The sequence below is a fragment of the Symphalangus syndactylus genome, chromosome 23, assembly GCF_028878055.3.
Source record: "Symphalangus syndactylus isolate Jambi chromosome 23, NHGRI_mSymSyn1-v2.1_pri, whole genome shotgun sequence".
Lineage (NCBI taxonomy): Eukaryota > Metazoa > Chordata > Mammalia > Primates > Hylobatidae > Symphalangus > Symphalangus syndactylus.
Genome location: NC_072445.2, coordinates 65,869,788 through 65,888,912, shown reverse-complemented (window position 1 = coordinate 65,888,912; position 19,125 = coordinate 65,869,788). Strand labels below are relative to the sequence as shown.

General features: G+C 43.3%; 1 protein-coding gene across 5 annotated transcripts in view; it reads right to left on the bottom strand.

Moving 5' to 3' along the window:
- RPP40 (ribonuclease P/MRP subunit p40) overlaps nt 1-18,718 on the bottom strand; it is a 34,412-nt gene extending 15,694 nt beyond the window's left edge. For 3 of the 5 annotated variants that reach the window (XM_063632675.1, XM_063632677.1, XM_055263679.2), the window contains exons 1-4: nt 17,092-17,185; nt 16,892-16,992; nt 12,015-12,232; nt 1,262-1,289 (exon numbers count right to left, since the gene is read on the bottom strand). The gene's annotated coding sequence lies outside the window, so the exon portion shown is untranslated. Of the gene's footprint in view, nt 1-1,261; nt 1,290-12,014; nt 12,233-16,891; nt 16,993-17,091; nt 17,186-17,859 lie in introns of those variants that run through there. The other 2 variants (XM_055263674.2, XM_063632676.1) reach the window with 2 other exon arrangements.
- Nucleotides 18,719-19,125: the final 407 nt, after the last annotated feature.

The window sequence follows — 19,125 nt, the reverse complement described above, 5'->3', positions numbered from 1 at the left end:
AAGAGACACAGCAGGAGGAAGGAGGGAAGGAGGGAAGCTGCTTGGAGCAGAATAAGCAGAGCTGTGGGCAAGGAAAGGCCGGTACTGGCCAGTGCAGGCACTGAGGGGAAGGATGAAAGGGATGTGGGAAAAACATCACGCCATAAATCCCCAGATTCCAGCACCTGGAGTCTTGGGCCCCAGGGGCCTGGATATCACCTCACAGGTGGGAGCTGGGGCTGGCGGGGCTCAGGCTCAAGCAGGGAGTCGGGACACAGCGGGCATGGATGTGCACATGGAAGGCCATAGCACTAGGTGTGGAACTTGAGGGAGAACCAGAGACACAACGTCACCCCGTCCCTGCCTTCCAGGGATTTTCCATCTCATAGGCGCATTTGTCGTCTCTTTTCCATCTCTCTACAGTTCCTAGTTCCTGGAAGTGTATTCTTCATAGAATGCGAACACTGCAATTATTGATTAATAAGTGAAGAAATGAAGCATTTTACATTCAGGGGGTTTTGTTTTTTATCAAAAAATGCAGTTTTTGATTGGATCTAGAGTTTCTGTTTTTCAAGATGAAAAAGCTCTGGAGATTGGTTGTACAACAATGTGAATACCCTTGACACAGATGACATTAAGTTATTTTATTTATTTTATTTATTTAAGTGTTATTTTAAGATTAACACTTAAAAACAGTTAAGATGGAGGCTGGGTCTGGTGGCTCACACCTGTAATCCCAGGACTTTGCGAGGCTGAAGGGTGGATAGCTAGAGCTCAGGAGTTCAAGACCAGCCTGAGCAACGTGGCAAAACCCCGTCTCTACAAAAAATACAAAAACTAGCTGGGTGTGGTGGCACGCACCTGTGATCCTGGCTACTTGGGAGGCTGAGGTAGGAGGATGGCTGGAGCCTGGGAAGTTAAGCCTCCAGCGATCCTGACACCTCAGCCTCCCAAGTGAGGGAAGTCAAGTGAGTCGTAACTGTGCCTCTGCACTCCAGCCTAGGTGACAGTGAGACCCTGTCTCAAATAAAAGTGTTGAGATGGTAAATTTTATGTGTAGTTTACCACAATTAAAAATAAAAAATAATGTTCTATCTCAGACAGAAAACTCCACATCTTTGGCTTTAGCCTGGGTGACAGAGCAAGGCCCTGTCTCAAAAAGAAAAAGAAAAAGAAAGAAAAGAAATAAAAAGTATCATAAGGGACTACTGTGAACAATTATATGCCAGCAAATTTGATAATCTAGAGGAAACTAATAAATTCCTAGAAAAAGACAACTTACCGTGGTTGAATCAGAAGAAATCGAAAGCCTGAAAAGAAAATGCCAAACAAGATTGAGGTAATAATTTTAAATCTCCCAACAAAGAAAAGCCCTGGACCAGATAGCTTCACAGCTGAATTCTACCAAACCTTCAAAAAAGAATTAATGATAATACTTCTTGGCGGGGTGCAGTGGCTCACACCTGTAATCTGAACACTTTACGAGGCCAAGGTGGGTGAATCACTTGAGGTCAGGAGTTCAAGACCAATCTGGCCAATATGGTGAAACCCCATCTTTACTAAAAATACAAAAATTAGCTGGGTGTGGTGGCACACACCTGTAACACCAGCTACTCGAGAGGCTGAGGCAGGAGAATCACTTGATCCCAGGAGGTGGAGGTTGCAGTGAGCCAAGATCATGCCACTGCACTCCAGCCTGGGTGACAGAGCAAGACTCCATCTCAAAAAAAAAAAAAAAGAAAGAAAGAAAAAGAAAAACAACAACAATAACACACAAAAAAGACTTCTTAAACTTTTCAAAAAAATAAAGCTAGAGGGAATACTTCCTAAAACATTTTACAAGGCCAGCATCACTTTGATACCTAAGCCAGACAAAGACACCACAAGAAAAGGAAACTATAAGCCAATGTCTCTGATGGGCTTTGATGCAAAAATCCTCAATAAAATATTAGCCAACCAAATTAAACGACACATCAAAAAGATTATATACTATGACCTAGTGTGTTGTATCCCTGGCATTCAAGGCTGGCTTGCACATGCAAATCAATGTGATGAATCACATGAACATACTGAAAGGCAAAAACTACATGATTACCTCAATCAACACAGAAAAAGCATTTGACAAAGTTCAACAACCATTCTCAGTGAAAACTCTCAACAGTTTAGGTAAAGAAGGAAAGTTCAACATAAGCCATTTATAAAAAAACCAACTGCTAACATCACAATCAATGGGGAGAAACTGAAAGCTTTTCATTTAAGATCTGGTACAAGGCAAGGATACTCAGTCTCCTCACTTCTATTCAACAGAGTACTAGAAATACTATCAAGAGTAATCAAATAAGAAAAAGCAATAAAATATATCCAAATCAAATTGAAGTAAAATTATCTATTGCAAATAACATGATCATATATGTGGAAAACCCCAAAGACTCCTTTGAAAAAACCTGTTAAAACTAATACATGAATTCAGTAAAGTTGCAGGATACAAAACTAACATACAAAACCTAGAGAGTGACCTAGCCGAAAAACAAATCAAGAAAACAATCCCATTTATGATAGCATAAAAAATACCTAGGGATAAGTTTAACCAAGGAGGTGAAAGATCAATACACTGAAAATTATAAAACATTGATGAAAGAAGCTGAAGAAGACACAAATAAATGGAAAGCTATCCCATGCTCATTGACAGAAAGAATAAATATTGTTAAAATGTCCATACCACATTGTGAAGATTTAATGCAATCCCTATCAAAATCCCAATGGCATTCTTCACAGAGATAGATAAAACAATTCTAAAATTCATATGGAACCACAAAAGACCCCCAAATAGCAAGGCAATTTGGTGAAAGAACAGAAAAACAGATCAATGGAACAGAATAGAAAGCTCTGAAATAGGCCTACATGAATAGAGTCAACTGGTCTTTGACAAAGAAGCAAAGGCAATTCAATGGAGAAAGGATAGTTTTCCCAACAAATGGCGCTGTCCCAACCAGACATCCCCATGCCAAAAAACAACAACAACAATAAAACCAACAACAACAAAACACAGAAAAGAAAAAAACGAATCTAGACAGATATCTTTCAGAAAAATTAACTCAAAATGGATCGCAGACCTAAATGAAAAATGCAAAACTGTAAAACTCCTAAAATGTAACATAGGAAATAATATATATGACCTTATGTTTGGCAATGACTTCTTAGTACAACAACAAAAGCATGATCCATGACAGAAAGAAATTGATAAGCTTGACTGCATTAAAATTTCTCCTTTGTGAAAGACACTGTTAAGAGAATGAACAGACAAGCCACAGAGTGGGAGGAAAATATTTGCAAATGACACATCACCAAAGAAAATACACAGATGATAGATAACCATATTAAAAAGTGCCCAACATCATATGGTATTAGGGAACTGCAAATTAAAACAATGAGATACCACTACACACCTAGTTAGAATGGCTAAAATATAAAACTGGTATGGGGTAGGGGTTACATGGGAATTCTGTGTACTTTCTACTCAATATTTCTGTAAACCTAAACTTGCCCTAAAAAAAGTCTATTAATTAGAAACCAAGATGACAATTAAGACTAGAATGGACAAATTGCAGTATGTTCCTATCATTAAATACTATGCAATAATCAAATGAACAGACTCAGATGTTAAATGTGATCCCCTTGGTGGTAAGTGCGCACCCCCCCCCCACCAAAAAAATAGATAACTATATACACCAACAAAAAAAGAGAAGGAAATTAAAATTTTCACTACAAAAAAGTCAGCTAAATACAAAAGACAGGAATGCAGGAAACGTGGGACATAATGCTCTCAGGCATATATTAAAAGTAATGGCAAAAGGCTGGGCGCCGTGCTCACGCCTGCAGTCCCAGCACTTTGTTAGGCAGAGGAGGGTGGATCACCTGAGGTCAGAAGTTCGAGACCAGCCTGGCCAACATGGGAAAACCCTGTCTCTACTAAAAATACAAAAACTAGCCAGGCTGCTGGACACAGTGGCTCATGCCTGTAAACCCAGAACTTTGGGAGGCCGTGGCAGGCAGATCACGAGATCAAGACCATCCTGGCCAACATGGTGAAACCCTGTTTCTACTAAAAGTACAAAAATTAGCTGGGCGTAGTGGCACACGGCTGTAGTCCCAGCTATTTGGGAGGCTGAGGCAGGAGAATCCCTTGAACCCAGGAGGTGGAGGTTGCAGTGAGCCAAGATCATGCCACTGCACTCCAGTCTGGGTGACAGAGGGAGACTCCATCTCAAAAAAATAAAATAAATAAAATAAAATAAAAATAAAAGTAATGGCGAAAACTGCAATTACTTTTGCACCAACATAATATAAAACAAATAGCAAAATGACAGAAGTCCCTCCAATCAAATAGGTTGAAAGTGAAAAGATAGAAAAAGATATTCCATGCAAATAGAAAAAAAAAAAAAGAAATCATGGAAAGCTATACTATATCAGACAAAATAGACTTTAAGTTTTAAAAATTAAAAAAGAAGCATATTATCTAACAAAATGTTCAATACAGGAAGAAGAAATAACAATTATAAACATTTACATACCTGATTATATACCATCAAAATATAGGAAATAAAAATTGACAGATTGAACAGAGAAGCAGTTCTACAATTGCAGACTTCAATATCCCACCCAATAACAGACAGAATAATCAGGCAGAAATAAGTAAGGAAATAGAAGACATGAACAACACCATAAACCAGCCAGACCTAACAAACATACAAAAAACTCTGCCCAACAACAACAAAATAAACAGTTTTCTCAAGTGTGCATGGAACATTCTTCAGGATAGAGCATATGTCGGACCACAAATTAAGTCTCAGTAGACTTAAAAAGATAGATATCAGGCCAGGGGCAGTGGCTCATGCCTGTAATCCCAGCACTTTGGGAGGCCAAGGCAGGCAGATCATGAGGTCAGGAGTTTGAGACCAGCCTGGCAAACATGGTGAAATCCCGTCTCTACTAAAAATACAAAAATTAGCCGGGTGTGGTGGCATGCACCTGTAATCCCAGCTACTTGGGAGGCTGAGGCAGGAGAATCGCTTGAACCCAGGAGATGGAGGTTGTGGTGAGTTGAGGTCGGGCCACTGCACTCCAGCCTGGGTGACAGAGTGAAACCCTGTGTTGGGGAAAAAAAAAAGATAGATGTCATACATAGTATCTTCCCTGACCACAACAGGATGAAGTTAGAAATCAATAATGGAAAACTAAAAAAATTAAGCAATACATTCGTAAACAACCACAGGTCAAAGAAGAAATCAAGGGAAATTAGTACTAGAGATCAGTGAAAATGAAGACGGCATACTAAAACTTATGAGACACTTCAAAAGCAATCCTAAGCGGGAAATTTATAGCTATATTACATTAAAAAGGAAGAAAGATTTCAAATCAACAACTTAACTTTACAACTTAAGAAATGAGAAAAAGAACTACATCCAAAGTTAGTAGAAGGAGGAAATAGTAAAGATTAGAGCAGAGATAAATAACGGAGAATAGAAAAACACAAGAAAATCAACAAATCCAAAAGTCAGTTCTTCAAAATTAACAAAACTGACAAACCTTTAGTTTGACTAAGAAAAAAGGACAGAAGAAACAAGTTACTAACATCAAAATTAAAATGGGGACATGACTATCAATTCTAGAGAAATAAAAAGGATTATGAGAGCACGCTGTGAACAACTGTATGCCAACAAACTGGACAACCTAGATAAAATGGCCAAGTTCCTAGAGACACAAAATACTGAATTGCAAAGAAATACAAAATCTGAATAGATCCATCATTAAGGGGACTGAATCGGTAATCAAAAACCTCCTGACCAAAAACAAACAGCCCTGAACCTGTTGGCTTCACTGGTGAATTCTACCAAACCTTTAATGGAGAACACTGATCTTCAAACTCCTTTAAAAAATTGAAGAGAACACTTCCAAACCCAAGTGATGAGGCCAGGCAGCATCATGCTGAGACAAAAATCCTAACTCAATATCTGAGAATAACAGCAGCGTTTTTTAAAAAGTGGAATACATTCACTTATGGTGTCATCAGATGGATTTTAAAATTCCAAGATATCTATTCATGTTCTCTCAGGTGACCACCCAGATATTTGTATTTTTGCCTCAGTTCGGTAAATGGCATGCTTTTGAGTTTTTATAATACATCTTTTTTCCCCGGCAAAGTCCTCTCCCAACAGTGATGCTCACCAAGGCCATGGCACCTAGCATGCTGTCCTGCACATAAAATGCCCTCAAAACCCATGGAACGGGGTTGACCTGGGAATCAAACAAGCAGCAGAGGTCAGTTTGTGCAAGGATAGTAAGTAGGTACCACAGATAAGACGGAAAGCCTACAATTCAGCAGCAAACATTTTACATTTATTTGAGAAATTATTTGCAACTAGTTCATCAAAAGATGCTGGTTTGAAGCAGTGGGTTTTCAGCCTTGACCACACAATATAATCACATGGAGACCTTTAAACAACGCTGCTGCCTGGGTCCCACTCCAGGGAAACCAATTTAATAGGCCTGTGGTAATTTGGGTTTTGGGATTTTAAAAGCTCCCCAGGTGATTTTAATGTGCAGCCATAGATATGGATCACTGGTTCAGGGTGAGGGATACATTAGCTGTGTGTGATTTTCATGTGTGCCCCATGGCAGTTCCTCAGTTTGGGGTCTTGGAAACAGCTTTGCCCTGTTAAAATCAAAGGACTGCTTCAATACACGGTCAGCTGTTTGGCTAAATTGCAGCAGGTGGAAATGTCTTCTCAGCAGATCTATCTTTACGTTGCTTGCTTTTCAGAGTAAGAGGTTGTTTCAGGCACAGTTTGATTTAGCTTGCTTTGAAAGTCATAAATAGCCTACAAATACCAAAAATGGACGAAAAGAATTTGCAAACATATGGAGTGCATTATATATGTTTTCAAATTTCCCCTATAATTAGAAATAAAAAATATATTGCTGGAGCCTTGATTCTTAAACTCAGCCCTCAGCTTTTTCCCTAAGTTATTTTAAGTTCTTCCAAGACAGTTCAGCTTTCTCTGGAGGAAATCAACATGGCACATGGATACATATGTAACAAACCTGCACATTGTGCACATGTACCCTAAAACCTAAAGTATAATAATAAAAATAAAAATTAAAAAAATATATATATATATAAAATACAAAAAATTAGCTGGGCATGGTGGCATGTGCCTGTATTCCCAGCTACTCAGGAGGCTGAGGCAGGGGAATCGCTTGAACCCAGGAGGTTGCCGTGAGCCGAGATCGCACCACTGCACTCCAGCCTGGCGACAGAGCAAGACTCCATCTCAAAAAAAACAAAACAAAACAAAACAAAAGAAATAGCTACTCTTGCTCACTTTTGGTGTCCGATGGCATGGAATATCTTTTTCCACCCCTTTACCTTAAGTTTATGTGAGTACTTATGTGTTAGGTGGGTCTCCTGAGGACAACAGAAAATTGGTTGGTGAATTCTTATCCATTCTGCCACTCTGTATCTTTTAGTGGTGCATTTAGGCCATTTACGTTCAATTAGTACGGAGATGTGAGGTAGTATTCCATCCATTGTGCTATTTGTTACCTGAATACCTCGTGTTTCTTTTCATTGTGTTATTGTTATATAAGTCCTGTGAGATTTGTGCTTTAAGGAGGTTCTATTTTGGTGTATTTTGAGGATTTGTTTCAAGATTTAGAGCTCCTTTTAACAGTTCTTATAGTGCTGGCTTGGTAGTGGCAAATTCTCTCAGCATTTGTTTGTCTGGAAAAAAACTGTTATCTTTCCTTTATTTATGGCACTTAGTTTCACTTGATACAAAATTCTTGGCTGCTAATTGTTTTGTTTTAAGGATGCTAAAAATAGGGCACCAATCCCTTCTAACTTGTAGGGTTTCTGCTGAGGAATCTGCTGTTAATCTGATAGGTTTTCCCTTATAGGTTACCTGGTGCTCTTGCCTCACAGCTCTTAAGATTATTTATTTTGTCTCGACTTTTCATGACCTGACGACTATGTGTCTAGGTGATGATCTTTTTGTGATGAATTTCCCAGGTGTTCTTTGAGCTTCTTGTATTTGGATGTCCAGATCTCTAGCAGGGCTGGAGAAGTTTTCCTCAATTATTCCCTCAAATATGTTTTCCAAACTTTTAGATTTCTCTTCTTCCTCCACAACACCAATTATTCACAGGTTTGGACATTTAACATAGTCCCAAACTTCTTTGAGGCTCTGTTCATTTTTTAAAATTCTTTTTTCTTTGTCTTTGATGGATTAGGTTAATTTGAAGGCCTTGTCTTTGAGCTCTGCAGTTATTTCTTATGCTTGATTCTGTTGCTGAGACTTTCTAGTGCATTTTGCATTTCTCTAAGTGTATCCTTGATTTCCAGAAGTCCTGATTTTTCTTTATTTATGCTATTTCATTGAAGATTTTTCCTTTCATATCCAGTATCATGTTTTTGACTTCAGATGGACTTCACGTTTCTCTGGTGCCTCCTTGATTAGCTTAATAATCGAACTTCTGAATTCTTTTTCTGGCAATTCAGAAATTTCATCTAGGTTTGGATCCATTGCTGGTGAACTGGCTTGATCTTTTGGGGGTGTTAAATAATCTTGTTTTGTTATATTACCAGAATTGTTCTTCTGGTTCCTTCTCATTTAGGTAAACTATGTCAGAGGGAAGATCTGGGACTCAAGGGCTGCTGTTCAGATTCTTTTGTCCCATGGGGTGCTCCCTTGATGTGGTGTTCTCCTCCTTCCCCTAGGAATGGGGCTTCCTGAGAGCCAAACTGCAATGATTGTTTTTGTTCTTCTGGATCTAACCACCCAGTGGACTCTGGGCTGGTACTGTGGAGTGTCTGCAGAGAGTCCTGTGATGTGATCTGTCTCCAGGTCTTTCAGCTGTGGGTACCAGCACCTGTTCCAGTGGAGGTAGCAGTGGGGTAAATGGACTCTGTGAGGGTCCTTGGCTGTATTTTTGTTTAGTGCACTGCTTTTGTTTTGCTTGGTCTCCAGCCAAGAAGTGGCACATTCAAGAGTGCATCAGCTGCAGTACTATAGGGAGGATGCAAACTTGCCCTAGGGATGCCTGGTTAAGTATTCAGGTTTCTCGTGTTGTAGGCAGGGCCATAGCCCTCCCAAGAGGTTATGTCCTTTGTCTTCAGCAAACCAAGGTGGGTAAAGAAAGACCACCAGGTGGGGGCAGGGATAGATGTTTCTGTGCTCAGCCTCCCTGTGGGCAGGGCTTGCTGTGGCTGCTGTTGGGGATAGGGGTGTGGTTCAAAGGCCACTGAGAACTTGCCCCAGACCATGAGCCTGAGAAAGCAAACAGACTCACAGTTCCTTCATAGGGTCTGTGAATTGTTTTGGTTTTCCTGGTATGCTCCTGCGGTAGTTTTTGGAGCAAAAGTTCACGATGTGAGTCTCTACTTGCTGTTCTGTCTGTCTGAGCGGGAGCTGCAAGCTAGTCCTGCCTCATAGGACTACCTGCCATCTTCTCTCCCCACACTTTCTATTCTCAAGTGAGGCCGGCCGTGGTCTAGTCACTCCAGGATACAGGGTAAGAAAGGAGGGAAAGGTAGATTCAGCTGCACCAGGCAGTCATGCAGCCAAACACTCCAAATCCTAAGGGCAATCTCAGATAACCTACAATCTACAATGTGACATTTTCTGTGTGTTCTTCTCTTCATCAACCAACCACTATGTAGATTTCTTATTGAATGACAGGAACATGTGGAATAATAACTGTGCCCCCCTTAGCACAATGCCTATTGAATGAAAGATAGTAAATTCACATTAGTTTCTTTTCCTTCTTTGTGTTTGTTTAGGGGAGGTGAGGAGTAGGGGTAACTCAGCCAACTGTTATAAAGGTACAATTTCCCTGGAATTTGTCAATTGAGCTATCACTCCAGCATAAGGAGTCAGAGCTGGGAGCAGCTGTTGGCAGCTGCAATTGTGAGCGACCTAAGCTGATTTACCATTATCATGATGATGACTTTACAAATCTATTCAGTATTGTATGTAACTAATGCCCTTAATGCCGGGTTGGGCTACAATAGTGGTTAGCTGCACTAATTGGTTGGAATTCATAGAAGAGTATTTGGAGTTAGTTATTAGAGGTTGATATGTAATTTGATACTAAGTTATGTAAATAGGTTTCTAATTCCAAACGTTGCCTCCAGGGAAAAAACCTCCATAGCATAACTATCCTATGATCCCCATTCCCCACTCTGTCCATGTGATGACACTTGCACGTGGAGACGCCATTCAGCATGACACAGCATACTCCAGAACGTGTTTTGAAGAGGGTGGAGGGAAAAGGCTGCTGCCCCTGGAACTCGAAGTTTTTTGTTTTTTTTTTTGAGACGGAGTTTCGCTCTGTCGCCAGGCTGGAGTGCTGTTGGCACGATCTCTGCTCACTGCAATCTCTGACTCCCTGGTTTAAGTGATTCTCCTGCCTCAGCCTCCTGAGTAGCTGGGATTACAGGCACACACCACCACGCCCCGCTAATTTTTTTTGTATTTTTAGTAGAGACGGGGTTTCACCATGTTGGCCAGGATGGTCTCGATCTCCTGATGTTGTGATCCACCCGCCTTGGCCTCCCAAAGTGCTGGGATTACAGGCCTGAGCCACTGCGCCCTGTGGGAACTTGAAGCTTTAACGAAGGAGGCAGGAAAGGGGGAGGCTGGCTGTTTCTCTGAGCCCCAGGCTACTCAGTCTCTAGTCCTAGCTGGTGCCAGTCAGGGCGGGAGACCAGACCTGTCCTGGCTAAGGACCTGCAGGTGGATCTCAGAGCAGGGATGCTGAGCCCTGGGGACAGCAGCCACATGGGCCGGGCTCTGTCTGCAGAGCTGACACAACTACCCCGTGATGGACGTTAATGATTTGCTTCAGGGAAAGGCAAAGTGGATGCTCCTCATCAAGTGTCAGGGCCCCTGCACTAGAATCTGTGACTGTTCTACCAAGAACAGAAGAAATGTCCCTTCAGTCACTAGCTGGGTACCTTGGGTTTGCCCTGGGGCTATGCATAAGACCTGAATCCAGTGAGTTGCACATCAGCGGGAACAGGAGGCAGAGCAGGCTCCACTGATGGCACGGGAAATAAATAATGCTGCACTCAGCCATCCTGGGCCAGTTTCCTTTGGGGTTTGTGGACTTATCTTAGGATGAGTTAAGAAGTAAGAAATTCTCATGTCAGGAAAGGAGTATGCATATTCCAGACTGCCATCATTATTGCCAAACAGCTTTACAAAAATGTCCCTGTGAGTGCTCCCGCCAATGATATATGAGAAGGCACTTTTCCCAGTTCCTTCCTGACATAGTGTGTTGTGAGTTTTTTCCATCTCTGCCAATCTGATGCTTAAAAAGGATGCTTTCATATTTATATATATAAATATATATAAATATTTATTTATAATATTAGTGATACTTAAAATCTTTTAACTAAACTTTGGTACTTCATTTTTGTTAACTGCTTATTCTTGACATTTTACTACTACTGTGTTGATTGTTGTCTTACTAATTTATCCATCATAGGTATTGCATAGATTGCAAATATTTGATCATTTATGTTTCATCCTTCCTAATGGTACTTAATAATTAATAAAATTAATCATTTAATATTTTCACCAAAAAGCATAAATTATGGCACCTTTTTAAACAAGTACACCATTTTTTCATGGTTAGCTTGAAAATGGATGCAAGTAGTTCTACCTGATACTTGTTTAGGAGCCTGCTGCTTGAAAGGTAGGAAGATTACTGGGCCCCACAATAAACTACCAGAGGTGCTTGTGGCTCCTGCCCTTCGGCGACTGAGTGATCCTTTGTTCTTGAAGTTTGGAGGTTGTACACAGCTGAAACCAGCCCCTGCACAGACAGGCAGCCGAGGCAGCCAAAGCACTAGGGACCATGCCAGTCCCTGCCGCCCCTGGATGGCAGGAGGGGGCAGTACTCAGCATGCCTGCTAAGTGCACTTAGCACCAGGGAGCAAAATTAGTGATGCATGGCTCTGGCGATTTCCTTACCTACGCTATTCAAGCTGGAAATGGATTTGCTTCAGGTGCTCTGGCTCACAGGATGTCAGCAGTTCCTCTCCTCTTTGACTCAGGAAGAGATGGTAGATTTGAGAAGCACTCACCAGAGCTCCCAGCTTACAAGAGGGCGAGGGATCCAGAAGAAGCTGCTCTGCCATGCATCTGTGGAGTAGCCAAGCAACGATCACTCATTCTTCTTAACTAAAAAACTGAACAACACCAAAAAGGAACAATTTAACACTGAAAGACGTCTTCGATAAATGCTCAAGTTTCTTGAGATCTGCAGCTCTGGGGTATGTAGGAAGTACAAGGAAGCAGATGTTTGCTGAGCACGGTGGGCTCCGCCCAATTTGAACTTCCCGGAAGCTTTGTTTGCACTGTGAGCAAAAAACCGCCTACAAGCCTCAGCAATGGTGGATGTCCCTCCCTGCTCCAAGCTCCAGCATCCCAGGTTGATCTCAGACTGCTGTGCTAGCCACGAGAATTTCAAGCCAATTGATCTTAGCTTGTTGGGCTCTGTGGGCGTGGGACCCACCAAGCCAGGCACCAGAGGGAATCTCCTGGTCTGCCAGTTGCAAAGACCATGGGAAAAGCACAGTATCTGGGCAGTAGTGTACTGTTCCTCCTGGTACAGTCTCTCATGGCTTCCCTTGGCTAGGAAAGGGAAATCCCCCAACCCCTTGTGCTTCCTGGGTGAGGTGACGCCTCGCCCTGCTTTGGCTCGCCCTCCGTGGGCTGCACCCACTGTCCAATCAGTCCTAATGAGATGAACCAGGTACCTCAGGTGGAAATACAGAAAACACCCGTCTTCTTTGTCGATCTTGCTGGAAGCTGCAGACCAGAGTTGTCCCTATTCAGATATCTTGCCAGAAATCCCCATCAGTCTCTTTTAATTTAGCTATTCTGGAGGATGTGTGGTGATATCTCATTGATCTTAATTTGCATTTACATGATTATTGAGGAAATTGAACACATTTGGATATGATTTTTTATAAATTACCTATTTAGCCTTCTACTCATTTTTCTATTATTTGTCTTTTTCTTATTGTTTATAGGAGTTCTCTACACATTCTGGATGTGATCCCTTTGTCAGTTACATGTGTGTATATATTTTCTCCCACTCTAAAACTTGCCTCTTCACTTTCTTAATGGTCTTTTGATAAATAAAAATTATTCATTTGAATGTGGTCTAATTTATCAATCTCTTCCTTTATAGCTATTGGTTTTTGTGATCTCTTTAAAAAATATTTCCCTACTCAAAGTTATAAAAATAATTTATTTTTTTAATATTTATGTTTAAAGCTACATTCCTTCTGACATTGATTTTTGTGGGTAGTTTATGTTTCAAGATTTTCTTTTTACACATGGCTATCTAACTGATCTGTCAGCATTAATTTCTTAATTATATTTTTAATTTTTTTGTATTTTTTGTAGAGATGGGGTCTTGCTATGTTGCTCAGACTGGTCTGAAACTCCTGAGCTCAAGTGATCCACCCACCTTGGCCTCCCAAAGTGCTGAGATTAAAGGTGTGAGCCACTGTGTCTAGCTACTTGTATTTTTGTACCCATTAATCAACCTCTCTTCACCCTCCCTCCTTCTCACTACCTTTCCTGGCCTCTGGTAACCACTGGATAGAGTATATCTTCATGAGATCCACTTTCTTCAGTTCCACGTGATTGAGAACACGCAGTATTTGATTTTCTGTTTCTGAGTTATTTCACTTGGGATAACAGCCTCCAGCTCTATCCACATTACATTACTGCAAATGACAAGATTTCATTCCTTTCTATGGCTGTATAATATTCCGGTGTGTGTGTGTGTGTGTGTGTGTGTGTGTGTGTGTGTGTGTGTGATGTTTTCTTTCTTCATTCATCTGTTGTTGAGCACAATCCCAGCTCACTGCAACCTCCGCCTCCCGGGTTTAAGCAATTGTCCTGCCTCACCCTCCTGATTAGCTAGGACTACAGGCATGTGCCACCATGCCCAGATATTTTCTGTATTTTTGGTAGAGACAGCATTTTGCCATGTTGGCCAGGCTGGTCTCAAACTCCTGGCCTCAAGTGATCTGCCCACCTCAGCCTCCCAAAGTGCTGGGATTACAGATGTAAGCCACTGCACCTGGCCAAATTTTGGCGATTATGAAGAGTACTGCACTAGACATGGAGTGCAGAATCTCTTCCATATATTGATTTCCTTTCTTTTAGGTAGATACTACACAAGTTTTAATCCCTGTTTTAACTTACATAAGGCTATATTAACTATTTTAGCTGTGGATCTGTGGGATCCCATTTTATTATTTTTATTATTTATTTATTTATTTATTTATTTTTTGAGAGGGAGTCTCCGTCTATTGCCCAGGCTGGAGTGCAGTGGCGCGATCTCGGCTCACTGCAACCTCTGCCTCTCGGGTTCAAGCCATGCTCCTGCCTTAACCTCCCAAGTAGCTGGGATTATAGTGCAGGCAGCCACCATGACTCCTGGCTATTTTTTGTGTTTTTAGTAGAGACGGGGTTTCGCCATGTTGGCCAGGCTGGTCTTGAACTCCTGGCCTCAGGTGATCTGCCTGCCTCGGCCTCCCAAAGTGTTAGGATTACAAGTGCGACCTACCATGCTCAGCCACTGGGATCCCATTTTAATCAAGCCAATTTGTAAGTACCAACAATTTGACTTTTTAAATTTATTATTCATTGTGTTGGCCCATCTATTCCTAATATCAGATATTTTAGGGCAATGGCTACTATGACTAGGGGACATTTAGGCAAGAGTATAGTTAAAGTGAGCCACACCTATATTTCCTCTATTTTATATTTACTTTCCTAAGATTATAGGGGGTACAGTGTTTAAACTTAGTGGCATCTCAAAGTATAATTTGAGCTTCTGCATTGATTAAATCTATGAATTGGAAATTTTTGGATTTCCAATTGTATTAAATTATGGACCTTTGTATATGTAAATATATATAAATTTTAAAATTTAAAAATATTATAGACATGTAATTTATTTATTTACCTCTTATTTTTTCTCCCATATCTGGGTTGGTTTTTCCTCCTTGGGCTTCAAAGACTCCCACTCCACCTCTCACAGATTGGGGTTTGCACTTAAAGAGTAATCACAGTCTCTCCCATGATTTAGATCCAAGAGTACATTTAGAAGCCCCCGTCTAACCATGTGTTACAATTCTCTTAGACCCCTTGCCTGAAGTATCAGTCCTTTTTCATTGTCTATCTGGGCAAAATCGTTTGTTTATTTCTTTATTTATTTACTTATTTATTTTTAAAATGGGGTCTGGCTCTGTTGCCCAGGCTGGAGTGCAGTGGTGCCATCTCAGCTCACTGCAACCTCCACCTCTCAGGCTCAAGCCATCCTCCCCCCTCAGTCTCCCAAGTAGCTGGGACTACAGGCACATGCCACTACACCCTGCTGACTTTTGTACCAATTTTTGTATTTTGGGTAGAGACAGGGTTTCGCCATGTTGCCCAGGCTGGTCTCTAACTCCTGTGCTCCAACGATCAGACGGCCTTGGCCTCCCAAAGTGCTGGGATTACAGAGCCACCACGTGCAGCATGGCAAAATCGTTCAGAATGCCTTATATCTCTAGGTGGGAAAAAAAAATTTTCTGTCTCCTGTGTCCAGCCCTTTTTACCTTTCAGTGTTTACTGGATAAACTCTGGTGGTTCCGAGTGGAGTGGCCCTGCCTGTAGGCACTGGTCTTCTTTTCCAGAGTGTCCCAGGCAACCTTGCCAGGGTGGGGTCAGCATCTAGCCGGGCTACTGTGGCCTTGCCCGAATTTTCTAGGCTACAGGCCCTTGTTGAGTTCATAGGCAGCAGTGCTCAATAAAGTCTGGGCACACTGCTGGATGCTCTGCACTCCTAAATGAACTGCATGACCCGCTCTGGGGTTTTACAAGGGGCCAGAAGGAAATGCTGCTTGCTCTTTTTCCTTAGACATCGTACCATGGGTCTCCAACGATGGGATCTCATATCACAGTCAGGGATGAATACAGACAGCAACAACATGAGACTAGGTCCAGAACAGCACCCTTGTGGGGGCCGTGGCCCAAGGTGGATGCCACACACTGACCCCGTGTGGGGCTGGGAGCATGTGAACAGCTCCAAAACACATCCTCCCTCTACTGAAAATTCGGGAAGGCCACAGTAGCCCGGCTAGATGCTGACCCCACCCTGGCAAGGTTGCCTGGGACACTCTGGAAAAGAAGACCAGTGCCTACAGGCAGGGCCACTCCACTCGGAATCACCAGAGTTTATCCAGAGCAAGGCGTGTCAGGCATGTGCTTGCAGGGTGCATGTGAAAGCATCAAGTTCACAGACCGCCAGTGAGGGCCACACACCCCAGCCCTGATAGCTCCCTCTGCGCCCAGAGCCATGCTGGGGTGCAGCATGTAGACTCCATGCTCTGATTTACTTTCGGTGTGATTGGGTGGGTGACAAACGGGATTGCTTCAATCCTTTAGCCACTTTCCCTTGATTTCTCACAAGCCCCAAATATGGGTGGTGCCCATCCAGAGACACCTCCAGCCTTCTCAGACTTGGGGCTGGGCTGTCCCATGCTGGCTGTGATTGGCAGCACAGGCCATTTAGCGGCCAAAAGCCCCTTTGAAGGAAACAGTACAGTGAGCGCCCTCGGCCTGCTACACACAGAGGCTCTGGAGGAGAGAGGGAGGAAGTCCTTAAGCCAGGGTCTTTGCTCCCAGGTTCTGGGGTTCCTGATCTGCCAGAAGGAGAAAAGGCAGAGGTGGGTATGGGGCTGAGGCAAAGCTTCACAGGGAGGTGCAATAAACATGCTCCCCTTGGGCAGAGCCCCACAAAGATCAAACAAGGGAAGGACAAAAAAACTGTATATATTTACCTTTGAGCAGTTTTCCTCCTCCCTGCTCCTCTGGTCACCTCCAACTTTCTTGCTAGATCAATTCCTGGTTTCTGGGATGTAATCTGCGCAGAACCCAGGTGCTAGGAAAATTTTTTTAAAAAGAAAATTATAGCATCCAGAAAGGCTAAATGGATGATAGAATAAAGAGATAGGCAGAGGGCAGGTGTGATGGCTCGTACCTGCAATCCCAGCACTCCAGGAGGCCGAGGTGGGAGGATTGCTTGAGGTCAGGAGTTTGAGACCAGCCTGGGTAACACAGCAAGACCCCTGTCTCTACAAAAATAAAAAAGATTAGCCGGGTGGGTGGTGCATGCCTGTAATCCCAGCTACTCAGGAGGCTGAGGTGGGAGGATCTCTTGAGCTCAGGAGTTTGAGGAGGCAGTGAGCCATGATTGTGCCACTGCACTCCAGCCTGAGTGACAGAGTGAGACCCCGTCTCAATAAAGACAGAGAGAGAAGGAGAGAGAGAGAGGCAGAGAATGGAGAATGAAGGAGAGAGAGGAGAGAGAGGGGCCTTGCGGGCTGGGTCTTAGACAGTTGAGGGTGTCAGAGGCACGGTCTTCAGGAGGCTGCCATGGTGGTGGTACGGGAGTGTGGGGGATAGGGGAGACGAAGAGACATACTTTTTAATAGATGTTTTGCTGTGTCTTACGAACAAATGTTCCTTCTTATTTCCCTCAAAGGACTACATAAAGGTTTGGACTGCTTTCAGTCTCACTTTATGTCAGGCTATTATTTTTTGGAAGGTGACACCAGGCAAGGATGGGCCATATTGGGGTTTCAGGTTTACATGGATAACGTTGCACTGAGACTTGTGTTTTCATAAACAACAGTCAGTGCGGATTTTGCTGCCATCCATTTTTTATGAGCAGAAGCACTCTTGCTTTCATGTTTTGGAAGATAGAGAAGGTGGATGTGGGATCTAAGGACAGCAATCCTGACTTCACCTTCTTCCCCAAGGGCGGGGTCAGAAGCCCGGATCTTCCTGTTCTGATCTCAGTCTCGGAGGTAAATCAGGTACGTCGGGCTTTTCTTCTGAAGAAACATCCACACAATGCCAAACAAACTGGGGGACATCGAGCGATTTGGCCTACAAGGGTTACAGAATAACCGAAGAGGGGGTTGGCTCTCGGTCTCTGCCTTATTCCACGGCTTTGTTTCCACTCAATTGTAACTGACGATTGGCGGTTTCAGACCCCGCACAAAGTCTTTGTGAGTTTTCTCGGCCCGCAGGCACTTGGGCCTCTTTGTTTTGGATGGCAATGTCACACCGAATGCAAGTTCGAGGAGGTTCATTGCTGAATGCAGGACAGGAGGCCTGTGCAGGAGACAATGGGAATGAAGAGGGAAACCTGCCGGCGTACAGACAGTTAAGGCAGCCAGGAAGCCGCGCGCTCCGTGGAAAACCTCTGTTGAAAGCCCCTTCAGTAGTTTAAAGTCTGAAGAGTAGCTGCTGCTACTTTTGATTTCTTCCTTAAAGGGGATCAATTACAGCCCTCAGATCGCGTCCCCAAAGGTCCTGGTCTGTGCCTGCTGACTCAGGAGAGGCCGACAGCCCTCCCTCCTGGGACCGAGGCACTTCTCCTTAATTGGTTTGAAAAATTGCAGCTGGATTCCGACAGCTGCTCCTCCCGGGGTGGGTCCGGAGGGAGGGAGCGAGGAGGGAGGGGGACAGCTCAGCCTCCCGCCTCCCAGACCCTCTCCTGAGGCTCCCACACGGCGCCTTTCTTTCCTTCCTCCCTTCGTTTATTTCTGGGACCCTTCCCCCAAACTTTCTTTAAAGCCTGGTCACGTGAGGTCTCCTCTGAGGTTTTGCTCTCTGCGGTCTGGGACGGCGTTGCTGGAGGCAGCACTTCCCGAGTCGCTAGAGAGTCACTTTCCTGGTCTCTGCCCCGCCGGAGCAGGCCACTCTGCTGTCGCCTTCAAACCTTTGTTTGAAAGCCCATACCTTGTTTTCTCTCCAGCATTCATTCTGTGCCCTGGTGTCCCGGGGCGCTGACCCTGCTCTGGTGACTCCACAGACTTCCTGGGGAAGGCAGAGCCACTGCCATGTGTCCATGGGTCGCCGGGAGAGGCAGTGGACAGCAACTCCTGGCTTCTGGCCTGGAGAAGAAGGAGCTGCGTTTGCCTTAGCCTGGGTTTCCTCCTCTGTAAATGAAGAAGGCTGGATTAAATTAATCTGTTCTCAGATCCCCTTTTCTTTTTATATATTA